Raw genomic sequence first — 11,989 nt, forward strand, 5'->3', positions numbered from 1 at the left:
TCACATTACCTTGATGGAGTGGACCAGTGAACCTTGCAAGGCCACAGTGCTGGAGAGAAACACAGAGAATACCTTATGTTTCTGTCACTACATGGACTAACGTTGAAATAATAAACAAGATGAACAGGCATAAAGCAGATTCGGCTGCGCAGTGAGCAATGGAGATGTGCATTGTCTCCTCTGTCTTTGGTTCTGTTTATTGGTGGTGTGTGTTCGTGTTAACGAAGTAGTTTCAGGCATTGTATTTTATCTTCTTCTATCACATTTTATTGCCTTAAATATGTACTTAAACACTGATTCTGTGAGGTTATAGGCTTCATCCTGATACAAACTGTATATTGTAATAAACGGTGACATGTTCGAACTGTTAAGCTGTGAGGGTCACTGTGTTGAGAAATAGTAGTTCAGCTAAGTACTGTTTTTGCAGTTACTGAGTTTTCCAGGGTGTCAGTGACTATGTTATAAATCATGAAACCTGTCAGTCTTTCCAGCTACCTATGGCAGGGATTTGTATGAGATAGCATACCTGTGATTGGCAGAGAGTTGGGGTGAGGGGGGATGTTTTGATGTTCTTCCTGCTAGTTTGGAGAGCAGGAGTTAGTCTGTAAGTGAAAGCTGAAGTGATGTTGTTTGCTACTGCTTACACTGTTTCGCAAGAAATTGCCAGGAAAACCAGATAATGTCTCATAGCCTTCTTACCAAGGGACACTACAAAATGTTATGTCAGTGGCTTATTGCTAATTTGCCACCAAAACAAGCTATATTGCTTTTAAATTTCTTGCTTACTGTATTGCTAATTGCTATACAATGAAAACAACATTGTATCCCCCATTTTTATTTCATATTTGTAAGAATGAATTGAGACAACAGAGATTAAAACATTATAAACTTACAAATTAATATACAATGTACTCAGAGAGAAGGTTAATCTCAATGCAAAATTATTCTACAAAACAAATGTTTTTGAGGCTCACCGACTTTTCCTTTCAAGAAAACAACAACTAAGATTTTCAAAGGCTGTACTCCACTTGAATCCCACCTTTTTTCATTAACTAGGTCCCTCAGTATGGAATTTAAGTGCTCCCTTGTTTGCTACATCCCTTCTTACCAGTGAACTTGTGACATGTGTTACATGTAGCCTTTGTGCACACAGCAGCACTGGTCAGTTTGATGTTTTTACACATGTATTAATGCTGTAGCTGATACCCTGAGGGAACCAGGGATGTGAAGCAGCAAGTTGGGTTTGAACTTTCTGTCAAGTTCTGCTTCATATTTCACTTTAAACCTTATTGTGACAGGAGTTGGTTGTGATTTGAAAACTTTTGATAGAGGTGGCAATACTGTAGCATACCTGAGTTTTGGTACTGGTGATAAAATTGCAGCCTTATGGAAACTTTGCTCATAAAATGACACAATTTCCTTATTTGATCAATAATTATTTGGTCAGCAAATGAGAAAACAAGATAGTAATCTGACCAAGCATCTAATGACAACAGTTTTCAATTTTAGTGATGCAAACAGTTGGTAATCCTAAATAAATAGTTTTACATTTGGACATTTCTCTATGCAATACAAATGTTAAGATTTTCTTAAGCATGAAAACATGAATGTTTATTATTGACATTGAGAACAGGTCCTATTCATTCCTGTGATCTGTGCTGCAGTTGAAAGCTAGTAAGTAAGTAAGTAAAAGCTAGTAAGTGGACCTTGGGTTGAGATTATTTTATCACAAATACAGGTTTTCCAATGTATAGTGGCCACAAACTTACTTTTCCAGTCAAGCTAAGAGCTATATAGCAAATTCTATATTATCTAATATAGCAGTTGCTAACTACATGCTGAAACATAGTCATTGAAATGTAGATGAAATAGATATGGTTATATGTAACCTAGACATATAACATAAATTTTTAACCCAGACATAAGTGGTTTTTGCTGTCAGTATCATCAGATCAATGTTTGCCTGGGGTATATCGGTTGGATGTAATGGAATCCTACAACAATACAAGAAAATTCTGGTTCAGGGGAATAAAAAAGCAGCATAGCTAGCTGTATAAATCTACTGTCAAATTACACTGCCATTGTCTAATTGCAGTGTAATTATGGAAATATTCATCAGCAATTTAAATGTCGGCAATTAGCCTTTGTTCATGTGTAAAGTATAAAAATATGATTTATATTACATGCGATACTGTATGATATATCCCATTCAGCTCTCATGGCAAAGGCCACAAAGAAACTGAAACGTCTGCCTCCAAACCTGATAACAGTGCCACTGTGTCAGAGGTATATTTACTATCACTTTCATCCTCTGCAAATGATCGCCATCTATAAAGATTTCATTGAAAGGGGACCTTTGGCAACCCTTCAATTACTTGGAGTGTTTTAAGAGTCTTTCACTGTGAGAAAGGCTCAGAACCATGTGACAGAGAGAGATGTGGGACATCTTTCACCTTCACCCTTAAAATACAGGATAAGTGTCCTCTCGTCTAAGAACTGAAATTCTGCCACTTGGCGAAGTCAAAAGGTTAAAAACGTCACACTAAAGGGAACAGCTTTCATGTGTCATCAGATGTATGCATGCTTGCAAATGAAGGCAGCACAATGAACCAATCAGAGACCCAAATCTAAGTGATGCACAAAGATGTCTGAAGGCTGAGGCAAAAGGGGTTGCACAAGGTTACAGCAGACGTGACACAAGGCCACTGTGTGGAGAAAGGGGTGATGAGGTAATAATAGGACAATGATGATAAGATTGTCTCAAGCAGATAGAAACCATGAAGGACAGAGGCAGATTTGAGAGCATAAAAGAAAATATCTGATTCATGACTGCCCCTGATCTCATATCCTTTTGCTAGTTGAGTCCAAAAAGAATAATATAAAAAAAAAGGGGGAATATTGGAAATTTGCCCCAGGAGCTTAAAGAATCAGATATTAGTTCAGGCTTTGCTGGAGGGAGCCTGCTGAGCTGATCAACGAAAGATACACAGATTGATCTCTTTGTGAAGTAAGTGAAACAGTATGATCAGATCTCTTCTCTCTGTTTTTTAAAGGAGAAAAGATCTTGATTTTTATTTCCAGTTGTTGAGCTATTTGTTTGCATCTTTGATATTGTGTTTGTTTTGTGGTTCTTAGCAATGTGCAGGGTATTACCCCTAACTGTACTGTGTTTAGTAACTGCATGCAAATGCATTAAACTAAATGCTAACCATGGCAAACATTACCTGCTAAACAGCCTTATTCAATATCTTGCTTAAAGTTTCAACACAAGGTTGAGTCCACTTTCATATCAGTTTCTCAAATATAAGATTATAGCCAGCAACTTGTTAGCCTCAGTTAGCATAAAAACGGGGAAGTTCTGTAGTTAGCTTGGCTCTGTCCGAGGATAAAAAAAAAAATAAAATAAAAAAATCTGCCTATTCCCTCCTCTTGTCATTACAGTGAGGTTGCCAGACATCCAGCAGCGACTCCAAGAAGCCTTGCCAAGAAATAGTTTGACACATGACCCTCTCTAAAACTATAAATTAGTTGTTTTTACACTGGTTTTTCTATGCTGAAACATGGAGCTTTGAACATACTCGTAGGCAGATTTTACCTTCACACAGAAGATTGAATGCTTCAGGGACATTCTAAGCAGTTGAGCAAAAATGTTAAACATGATATTCTGCCTTGGCTATCCTGCTGACCAACAAACACATACAAACATTTCCTCACTCATAGACATAGACGTAGAATTTGTGGCAAAATGACAGCCACATTGTGGCTCTCTGTCTGAGTTATATAAGAGTGACAGAACACTAGTCTCTGCTCTGAATTGTCTCCTCAAATCACACTCTCCCTCTGACAGATACATTCACAAGCAGGCACACACACACAGACACACACACAGCTCTCAGTGTGTCTGCCATGTCACCGTTTTGACCCTTCACAAACTCAGAGATCAGAACTCAGAGCAGCCCGCTGTTTCATTTGAAATGGCTGCTTTCGATCCAATGCAGGAGCAGGAAGAAAGATACTACACTTACATTTGATATTAAACACCCATTCAGAGACAGACTGAAATGTCAAGGTTTATAAAGTAAAAAGTGAGACGCCTGGTCTGAACCTCCAGACTGTCTGGAAAATAGGCAACAAGTCATAATAAACAGTGCTGCCTAGTTACTAAAAGTACAGGGCTGGAAGAAAAAGTAGGTGGTGAATGGCAGCGTATGAATGTATGTAAATGTAAATAAAAAAATATGTCTCTTCAGTTGTGTATGAATTTGAAGAAAAGCAGATGTTAGGCCTAATTTGTCCCAAATATCTGTTAAACATAACAATGAGCAGCTTACACATTAAAGACAGTACTGTCTTTCTTTTCTTTTTTATGCACAGATTGTCCCATGAGACAACAACATACTGTAGTATGCTGATTTTTCATCTTTTTTTTCCCTTATTTTTTTATTTATTTATTTATAGAATATGAAATATTTAAATAAAGTTATTTTTGTGTAGGATGTTGCATATGCTCCCTGCAGGTTTCCTCCAGGTGCTCTGGTTTCCTTCCACTTACCTTTCATGTTTCTCTTTGCACTTAGAGGAAACATGTTGTGTAAAATGTGTTTTCTTGAGTGTGTTTGTGTATGCAATTTCACATATTTATGATTTAAGAAAATGGTAAGTTATTTCAGTGTAATGGCTGCTATCTGCCATCGAAGCTGTAGTAAGACTGTTGTAATGTCTCCAAAACACTGACACACACAAAACATTAAGATAAGCATCAGTGCAACTCAAAGGTTTCATCTTATATTGCTCTTCAATAAATGCCTCCACATGAACATGTAATTTCCCCAAAGGCATCAGTGCCTCTATATTCACACATATCCTCAGTATGTGCGGTTACTTATCGCTGTGTATCTCATCCCTAGGGTAGTTTCCTTCTGCTATCAAGTCAAAAACTGTCTTATACAGCGAGGCCAAGGTTATGTTTACAGCCTTCTCCATGTGTGTCTATACATCTACCTGAGATATTGATACCATACATATAGATTCACATAGTGTAATATTTTGTTCAAGCCTTGACAGTTGCATCCATAAATTGTGCTGACTAACAGTCATAACTGAAATCTTCTCTCTCTTTCATGGAATAAGTGTGATTTTTTTATATTTTATATTTATTATATGTAGTTAGCTAAGAGTCAGGAGTGCAAATTCTTCACATTGTTCTTATGTGAAATGCTAAACTGTCCTCATCCTCAGTGTCTCATATTACTATCATGTGGGCAGTCAGTGGCGTCTGTTCAGACTGCAGGCAGATCAGATTTGTCTCTCAAATCGAGTCTTAAAGACCGTCTTAGACTGTCCAAACGGTTATTTGCAACTGATCAGACTGGATTTGTGTGTCCAGACATCACCAACTTATCTGCACAGGTTTTTGTAATAACGACGTAGGCATCAGTAAATGTGTGGGTACTGTCACTCTAGATTTGACGTCTTTGTTATGTGTCGTGTTGCAAGCCACTTGAAATCTGATTTCAGCAGCCAGAGTGTCTGGACTGAGACGCATCTGTAGAGATCTGACTGGAAACGCATTTCAAATCACCTCCAAATGTGATTTGGATTTCATTTCATGTGTTTTTTTGCTGTCCAGACTTTCTAAAATCAATCTCAATACAATCTAGACATGGCAAAAAACAGATTTTGGTTGGCAGTCTGAACAAGGTCAATAATCATTTTCTATGGGATCAAAGAAGAACCTAAAGTGAGATGTATATGTATGTGCACCTTGCACTTCTTACACACTCCTCAGAGTATAAAGATGCGCATTTTCTCACACCACTGACACTTAATCAATCACTCTGCTGGAAGTGTGAGTCCAGATGTTCACCTCACTGTGAGGAAGCCTTGGTTAAAGCAGTCAGCAGGCAGTTATTGCCCCATTAAGTAGGCCTCTACAGGCACATACACACACACAGCACAACATACACGCACAACATCTTCACCGTGTGCAAGCCTGTGATAACAACAATGGGTCTTGAAAAAGAAGTCTAAGGATGAAAGGACAAATGAGCACAAGTAGACGATGTCTCTGTCTCTGAATAAGTCTCTTTATCCAAGGATGCGTTATCTCAAGCAGAACAGAACATGGCTGCAATAGTTGTTCTTTTGTGCACTGCACTGTTTTATAGCTCGAAGATGTGCAAGTGTAACAAATACTAAGACAGATAATCATACTATCAGCACAAACAGAGATACCAACAACTCAATCTGCTTTTGTGTTCATATTCTGAAAATGCTCACCTCAGAGCAAAGAGTATTTTTAATCTAAGCTTGCTCATGTGTGAGAATAAAAAGCTTTGTGTGTTTGAAATTGTTTTTGTAAGGAAGTTCATATTCATTGGTTAGCACACAGTGACAAGCAACGAAAGTGTATGAGAGAAAGTGTGTAGATGACATGCAAGAAAGGCCGTGAGCTGCATTCATCCCATCAACCCCTGACATCGTGAGTACCTACTATCTGCTTTACCCTGCTGAGCTGCCATAACACTCCTGAGAGATATTTACAGTGTATCTATGTGTGTGTGTGTGTGTGTGTGCGCGCGCGCTGAGGTGTGATGGGTTGTATGTTGAGTGGGCCAGAGGCTCATTGCACAGTGTGACTCAGGGTTTGAGTCCTGTTAGTAGCGTGCCTCTCAGACATGTGAGCCTGCTGGGAGCAGAGCAGTGTGTAGGCCAGCTGTGTGTGCAGATAACTCGCTAAAGCTACATTGTGTAGATATACATATGCGTGTGTGTGTGCCTGTGTGTGTGAGTCTCCGACACACCTCTCTGCCTCCACCCCAGCTAATTAAAGGACGATTCATCCTGGTGATTCACTCAGTCATCATCTGTCATCTCTCTGCTGAAATATAAAAACAATCTTGTAAAATTAATTTGAACTTGCTAGATGTTTAGATATTCACGCTGTGTTGAGGGACTTTATTTCTGGATGGATTTCCTCCCTGTGTAATATGACAATGGAAAATTTCTGAGGTAGTGAGGGGGAAGTCTTGCAAGTCACATATACCTTTTACTCGTGCTGTGTGATTGCTGGAACTGGATTGATCTCTATAAAGCACTAGCTGCTTACTTTCCTATGAGCCCAATAAGCATTGTTTGTGGCACCTTGCAGTTAAAAATATGTCAAGAAGCCAGTGTCCTGCAGGCTGAACAGTGAGGTGGTGAAAGGATAAAACAAAGAGTGAAAGCAGTACACTGTTAATGTCATGCCATTAGAGACAGAAACAAACAACTGGTTTTCTCTGTATAAACAAAAGTGTGTCAGTATAGCTCTGATTTGATGATATGCTGAAGTTAGCTGCAGTTGCTGCAGACATCTGTAGGTTGGCAGATTAATACATAATATGGAGGAAAACATTTGACAGTGATTTGGGAGAGGTAGTTTCCTCATGGTGAGGACATATAAGCAGTATTTTCTGGTGTGAAATATTTTTAAAAATATAAACCATACTTTTGTCTCTGGGGCATCAAAACATCAAAGCAATATTAGATCCATATACTGGAAAAAAGTTATGTGCCTCAAAGATTTTTTTTGCATTCCATTGCAAAACTTTCTGACTTCCCAGTGATTGTTTCTGTACTTAGTAAGAATACTCTGTAAAATGCTGAGAAGCTGTATTTCTTTATCCAGTGGGCCTTCCCTTAACAATAGCAATAAATAAGTAAGCCTCTCCTTATGCTCTTAAAAATACATTTTGACAATACATCAGTTTTATAATCGGTACAAGAGGCTTATGATGCAGGTCCTGGGTATATTGGGGATAAAATATTCCCAAAAGCTACTATTTTATTATGTTAAAAACAGCATTAAGTGACACTTACGAGTATTTTTCATTTAGCATTTTAGATGGAGAGATTCACTTTGTAAATGAGATGGATAATTAGTAGAGCATTTTTAACTTGCTAAAAATAACTGCAGCTCGCCAACAACAAGTACAGTAATTAAGAGAAAAAGCCAATACACAGATTTAAAAAAACAAACTCATTATCATGAGTGTTTATTTTCAGCAACACCTGCCTCCACACATCATTGTGGGATCTATTTATGAAAACTTCACCAAATCCTGAGGAGGCAACTGGGTACATTTTCAGAAAGATTTGTCAGTTTCATTCAGGATGTACTTGACTTTGACTTTGAATAATTCTTAACATTATTGATGATACAGTGTCATCCCTGTCGCTACAGCAGTTTCACTAAAAGTCCCAGCTGAAGGTCCGCAAGGGACAGTCTCAATGTCAGGAAATGAAAATGAGAATAATTCATGCCAAGGCTCTCCATCACACCAGTGGGAGGGATGAATAAACCAGCGCACTGAGCCTAACTCACCTACAATCAAGGACGAGGCCTCAAACTCATGGAGCCGCTGACGGTGTCACCCTGACCCTGATCCTGTTTTAAGCTTATAACTAATAACTTCTACTTTGTTACAGAGTCACTCCCTCCTCCACCTCTCCCACTCATCCTCCCTTCACATGTGAGTTATTCACTGCCATCGCATGACACATTTTGAATGGTCTGACCTGCATCCCAAATTATGAGTAATCAGCTGAATGTTTCCTTCAAAGGTTACCGTTGATCCTTGGGTTCCTTTTTACATCCTTCTTTACCTTAACATCAAAGTCAGTTTAAGGGTGCTTTCACCCAAATTATGTAACTCATATTCTATCACTCAACCAGTGTCTTGTCATGCAGAAGGCTGTGTCTAGTGTCATAATCAACTCTTAATAGTTCACTCTATAGTGTGCATTAAATTGAGATTTCTGACCCCTATACCATGACTGGAGCTATCTGTTAATAACTTTTGTATCCATAAAAGTGGATCAGTATCAGAATCAGTATATCCCTGTGAAATGTCTCACCTACCATAATACACCACAAAATTTCCTACCTCTCCAGACTAGATACCACAAAGGATGCATGGAAAAGAAACCAATCAGCCACAGCATTAAAACCACTAATGGATGAAGTGAATAATATTGATCAGATCCCAATCTGATCCAGTATCTGAGAGATGGGTTGGAAAAGGTCAGATCCATGGAGGCCCCACCCTACAACCCACAGGACCCAAAGGAGCCACTGCCAATGTCCCTGTGCCTGACACCACAAGACAGCCTGAGATGTCCTATGTCCATGCCACAAAGGGTCAGAGCTGTTGTGGCTACATGAAGGGGACCTACATAATTTTCAGCGGGTCCCACAGATACTGGATCAGATTGAGATCTTGGGAGTTTGGAGGCCAGGTCAACACCTTGGGGGCACTTCTGAGCAGTTTTTGTGGCATGGTGAGAGCATTGTCCTGCTAGGGAAGACCCCTGACATTGGGGAGTGCTGTTGCCATTGGAAGGTGTACTTGGTCTGCAACAACCTTTAGACGGGTGGTATATGTCAAAGTAACATCCAGATGAATCCCAGGACCCAAGGTTTCCCAGCAGAACATTGTACTGTTACAAAATGATCAGTGTTGTTCACTTCATCTGTCAGTGGTTTTAATGTTGTGTATATCTATACATAGTTTGGGTGAATTGTCTCTTTTTGAGATATTAAAAAAGAAGAATTTATATTTAATTTTACTGAAACCCTAAATGTTGCACATTTGCTTTTACACTGGAAATTGTAGGTTGTAAATATCCTGCCCTTGGTACACCCACACAGGTGTTCTCACTTAACTGGCTGATTAGACATCAGCTCAGGACTGTGTGGGCAGGTAAGACAGTTTCATTTAAGGTCTCCAGTCATGTCAGTTAATGTCCTGTTCCAATTCATTTTTCTTTATTTGTCAAACAATGATCTAAATATGATCCAAACTGAAAGCAAAATGATAAAAGTTAGTTGTTTCTATGTGTGAATGTGCTTTCCTGTGAGGCCGTGTGAGGCTGTGAGTGCTCATGTACCAAAGGGTGGATGACAACAACATGAGAGAGGTTCACATGGGAGTGTTTGAATCAATCAGCCGATAGCATGTTCCGTGATTTGTGTTGTCCCACTTAAATAGCACAATGAAACCAACTGAGGATCAAGATGTTACCTGTAATGAACAGGCATTAAAAGACCTTTGCATCATGGATGCCACCAGACACCATCAGAAAAACACCGCCTCCCTCTCCTCCTGCTCTGCGCAACACACACCTGCCAGCACCAAAGTGGGACACCTGGAATTGCATAAACAAAACCGAAGCTGGGAGAAACCTCACAGTATTGTAAGCAGGACGCCAATGGATTTCCTTAGGAGAGTAAGTAGCTGTTCACCCTTCAATGTCGCATTTTAAGCATGTAATCAAGTCCAGAATAATTGAATACGTGGCGAGCATGCCAAGGTATGGAGGTTGGGAGAATTAGGAGGAAAGGAGAGGAAACAAGAAGATGAGAAAAACAGAGGGAGATTGAGGTGAGGGTAAATGAAGAGGAGAGCGGAAGAAACAATGAGAGGAAAGAAGACAAGAAGAAGAGACGAAACAAGAGGAGAAGAAAATAGAGAAGAAACAAGGTGTGGAGAGGAACAAAGGGGAAGATTTGAGATGAGGAAAGAGGATGGGAAACCTGAAGACAAGTGAACAGTGAAGGGCAGAAAACAGAGAGATGAGGAAACGAGAGAAGAAGACAAGGTGAGAAGAGGGGAGGAGAAGGGCAGAGCGGAAATGAGAGGAAACGAGGAGATGAAAAGCTAGTATATAAAAGGAGAAGGTAGTTGCGAACGGGGAGGCAAGAGGAACAGGAGGGGAAACAGATGGAGACATAACAAAAGGGAGAGAAGGAACAAAGACAAGGAAAAGAAAAGGAGGAGAGAGAGAGAGAGAGAGAGAGAGGAGAGGAACTGTTACCAGCCAGATATTCTGCCCTACATCTACAGCTCTGCATTTTGGATAATGAAGAAGAGCAGGTGGGCGAATAGATTCTGTCACAGTCTACAAGACGCAAGGCAGTGTGTGTGTGTGTGTGTGTGTGTGTGTGTGTGAACGCACTCACACAAACACACACACACACAACAAACAAGCATGCCGACAGATCTGCCATCATTACAACATCACTAATTCTGAGGATGGTGACTTTTGTATGCATGTGTGTGTGTGTGAGAGAGAGAGAGAGACTATATCCTCTTTAGACAGGCTAAGGGAGCAGACTGCAGAGGTCTGGGCAATTATCTCCCAAACAGAGTACAAGTACAAAAGTGTTCCTGCACCCAGTGAGAGAGAGGGTGAGATGGAGAAGCTGAGAATTTTAACATTTTGTTTTGGTAACATGTTTTCAGCATTTATTTTTTGTCATTATAAACAATGTGTGTTCAAACAACATAGAAACAGCAAAATATGGCAAACCATTTTCTTACATTTCATCATCTACTTCATGTTTATCACCTGTTACATAAAGTTCAAAGATCAAAAAGAAGAGAGCGACTTGTATGCTACTTTCACAATATGCAATATGGCACATTTGAACACATAAAGAATATGTGCCCTTGGGAGTGAACTTGAAATGCTGAAATTGGGAATCCAATCTCCTGGGCCTGGAAGAGTGCAGTAAGCTCAGTATCCAACTGGGACCCTACAGTGTTCTTGCATTAAAAACCCATTAAATTGCAGTCTTTATAAGGTTGTTCTCCTAGGGATGATGATGGACTGGACAGCTCTTGAGATGATGAACCAGTCTTAGCTTGCTAACAGGTCCTTCACATTTCCTAAAAAAAAATTGGATTCAAATATGAATTCTTTTCAGGAATTAACCTCATATGAAAAACCTGACCTGTATTTGGTAACATTAGCAGCTCGCAGTTGTAGCATGAAAACCGTTGCATGTATAAGTTATATCCTAAGCCACTTTGATGCAAAGTGCTGGGATATCCGTCCGACCCAAGTTCACTTAGCTCCAAAAGTATCCTCAGTAAAACAGGTGGAGCCTAAACACTTCAGAACCATCCTAGGCTAGATGTAAGCTTTGAACTGGAACAGTATTTGG

At 39.6% G+C, this 11,989-nt stretch overlaps 1 long non-coding RNA gene across 1 annotated transcript; it reads left to right on the forward strand.

The window, feature by feature from the left end:
* The first annotated feature begins 7,340 nt into the window (after window positions 1–7,340).
* On the forward strand, window positions 7,341–10,568 carry LOC127143414 (uncharacterized). Its single transcript, XR_007814793.1, has 2 exons — window positions 7,341–8,513; window positions 10,032–10,568. It is a non-coding gene; the product is annotated as an uncharacterized LOC127143414 (long non-coding RNA).
* Window positions 10,569–11,989: the final 1,421 nt, after the last annotated feature.

Source organism: Lates calcarifer, linkage group LG16_LG22 (assembly GCF_001640805.2).
Source record: "Lates calcarifer isolate ASB-BC8 linkage group LG16_LG22, TLL_Latcal_v3, whole genome shotgun sequence".
NCBI lineage: Eukaryota > Metazoa > Chordata > Actinopteri > Centropomidae > Lates > Lates calcarifer.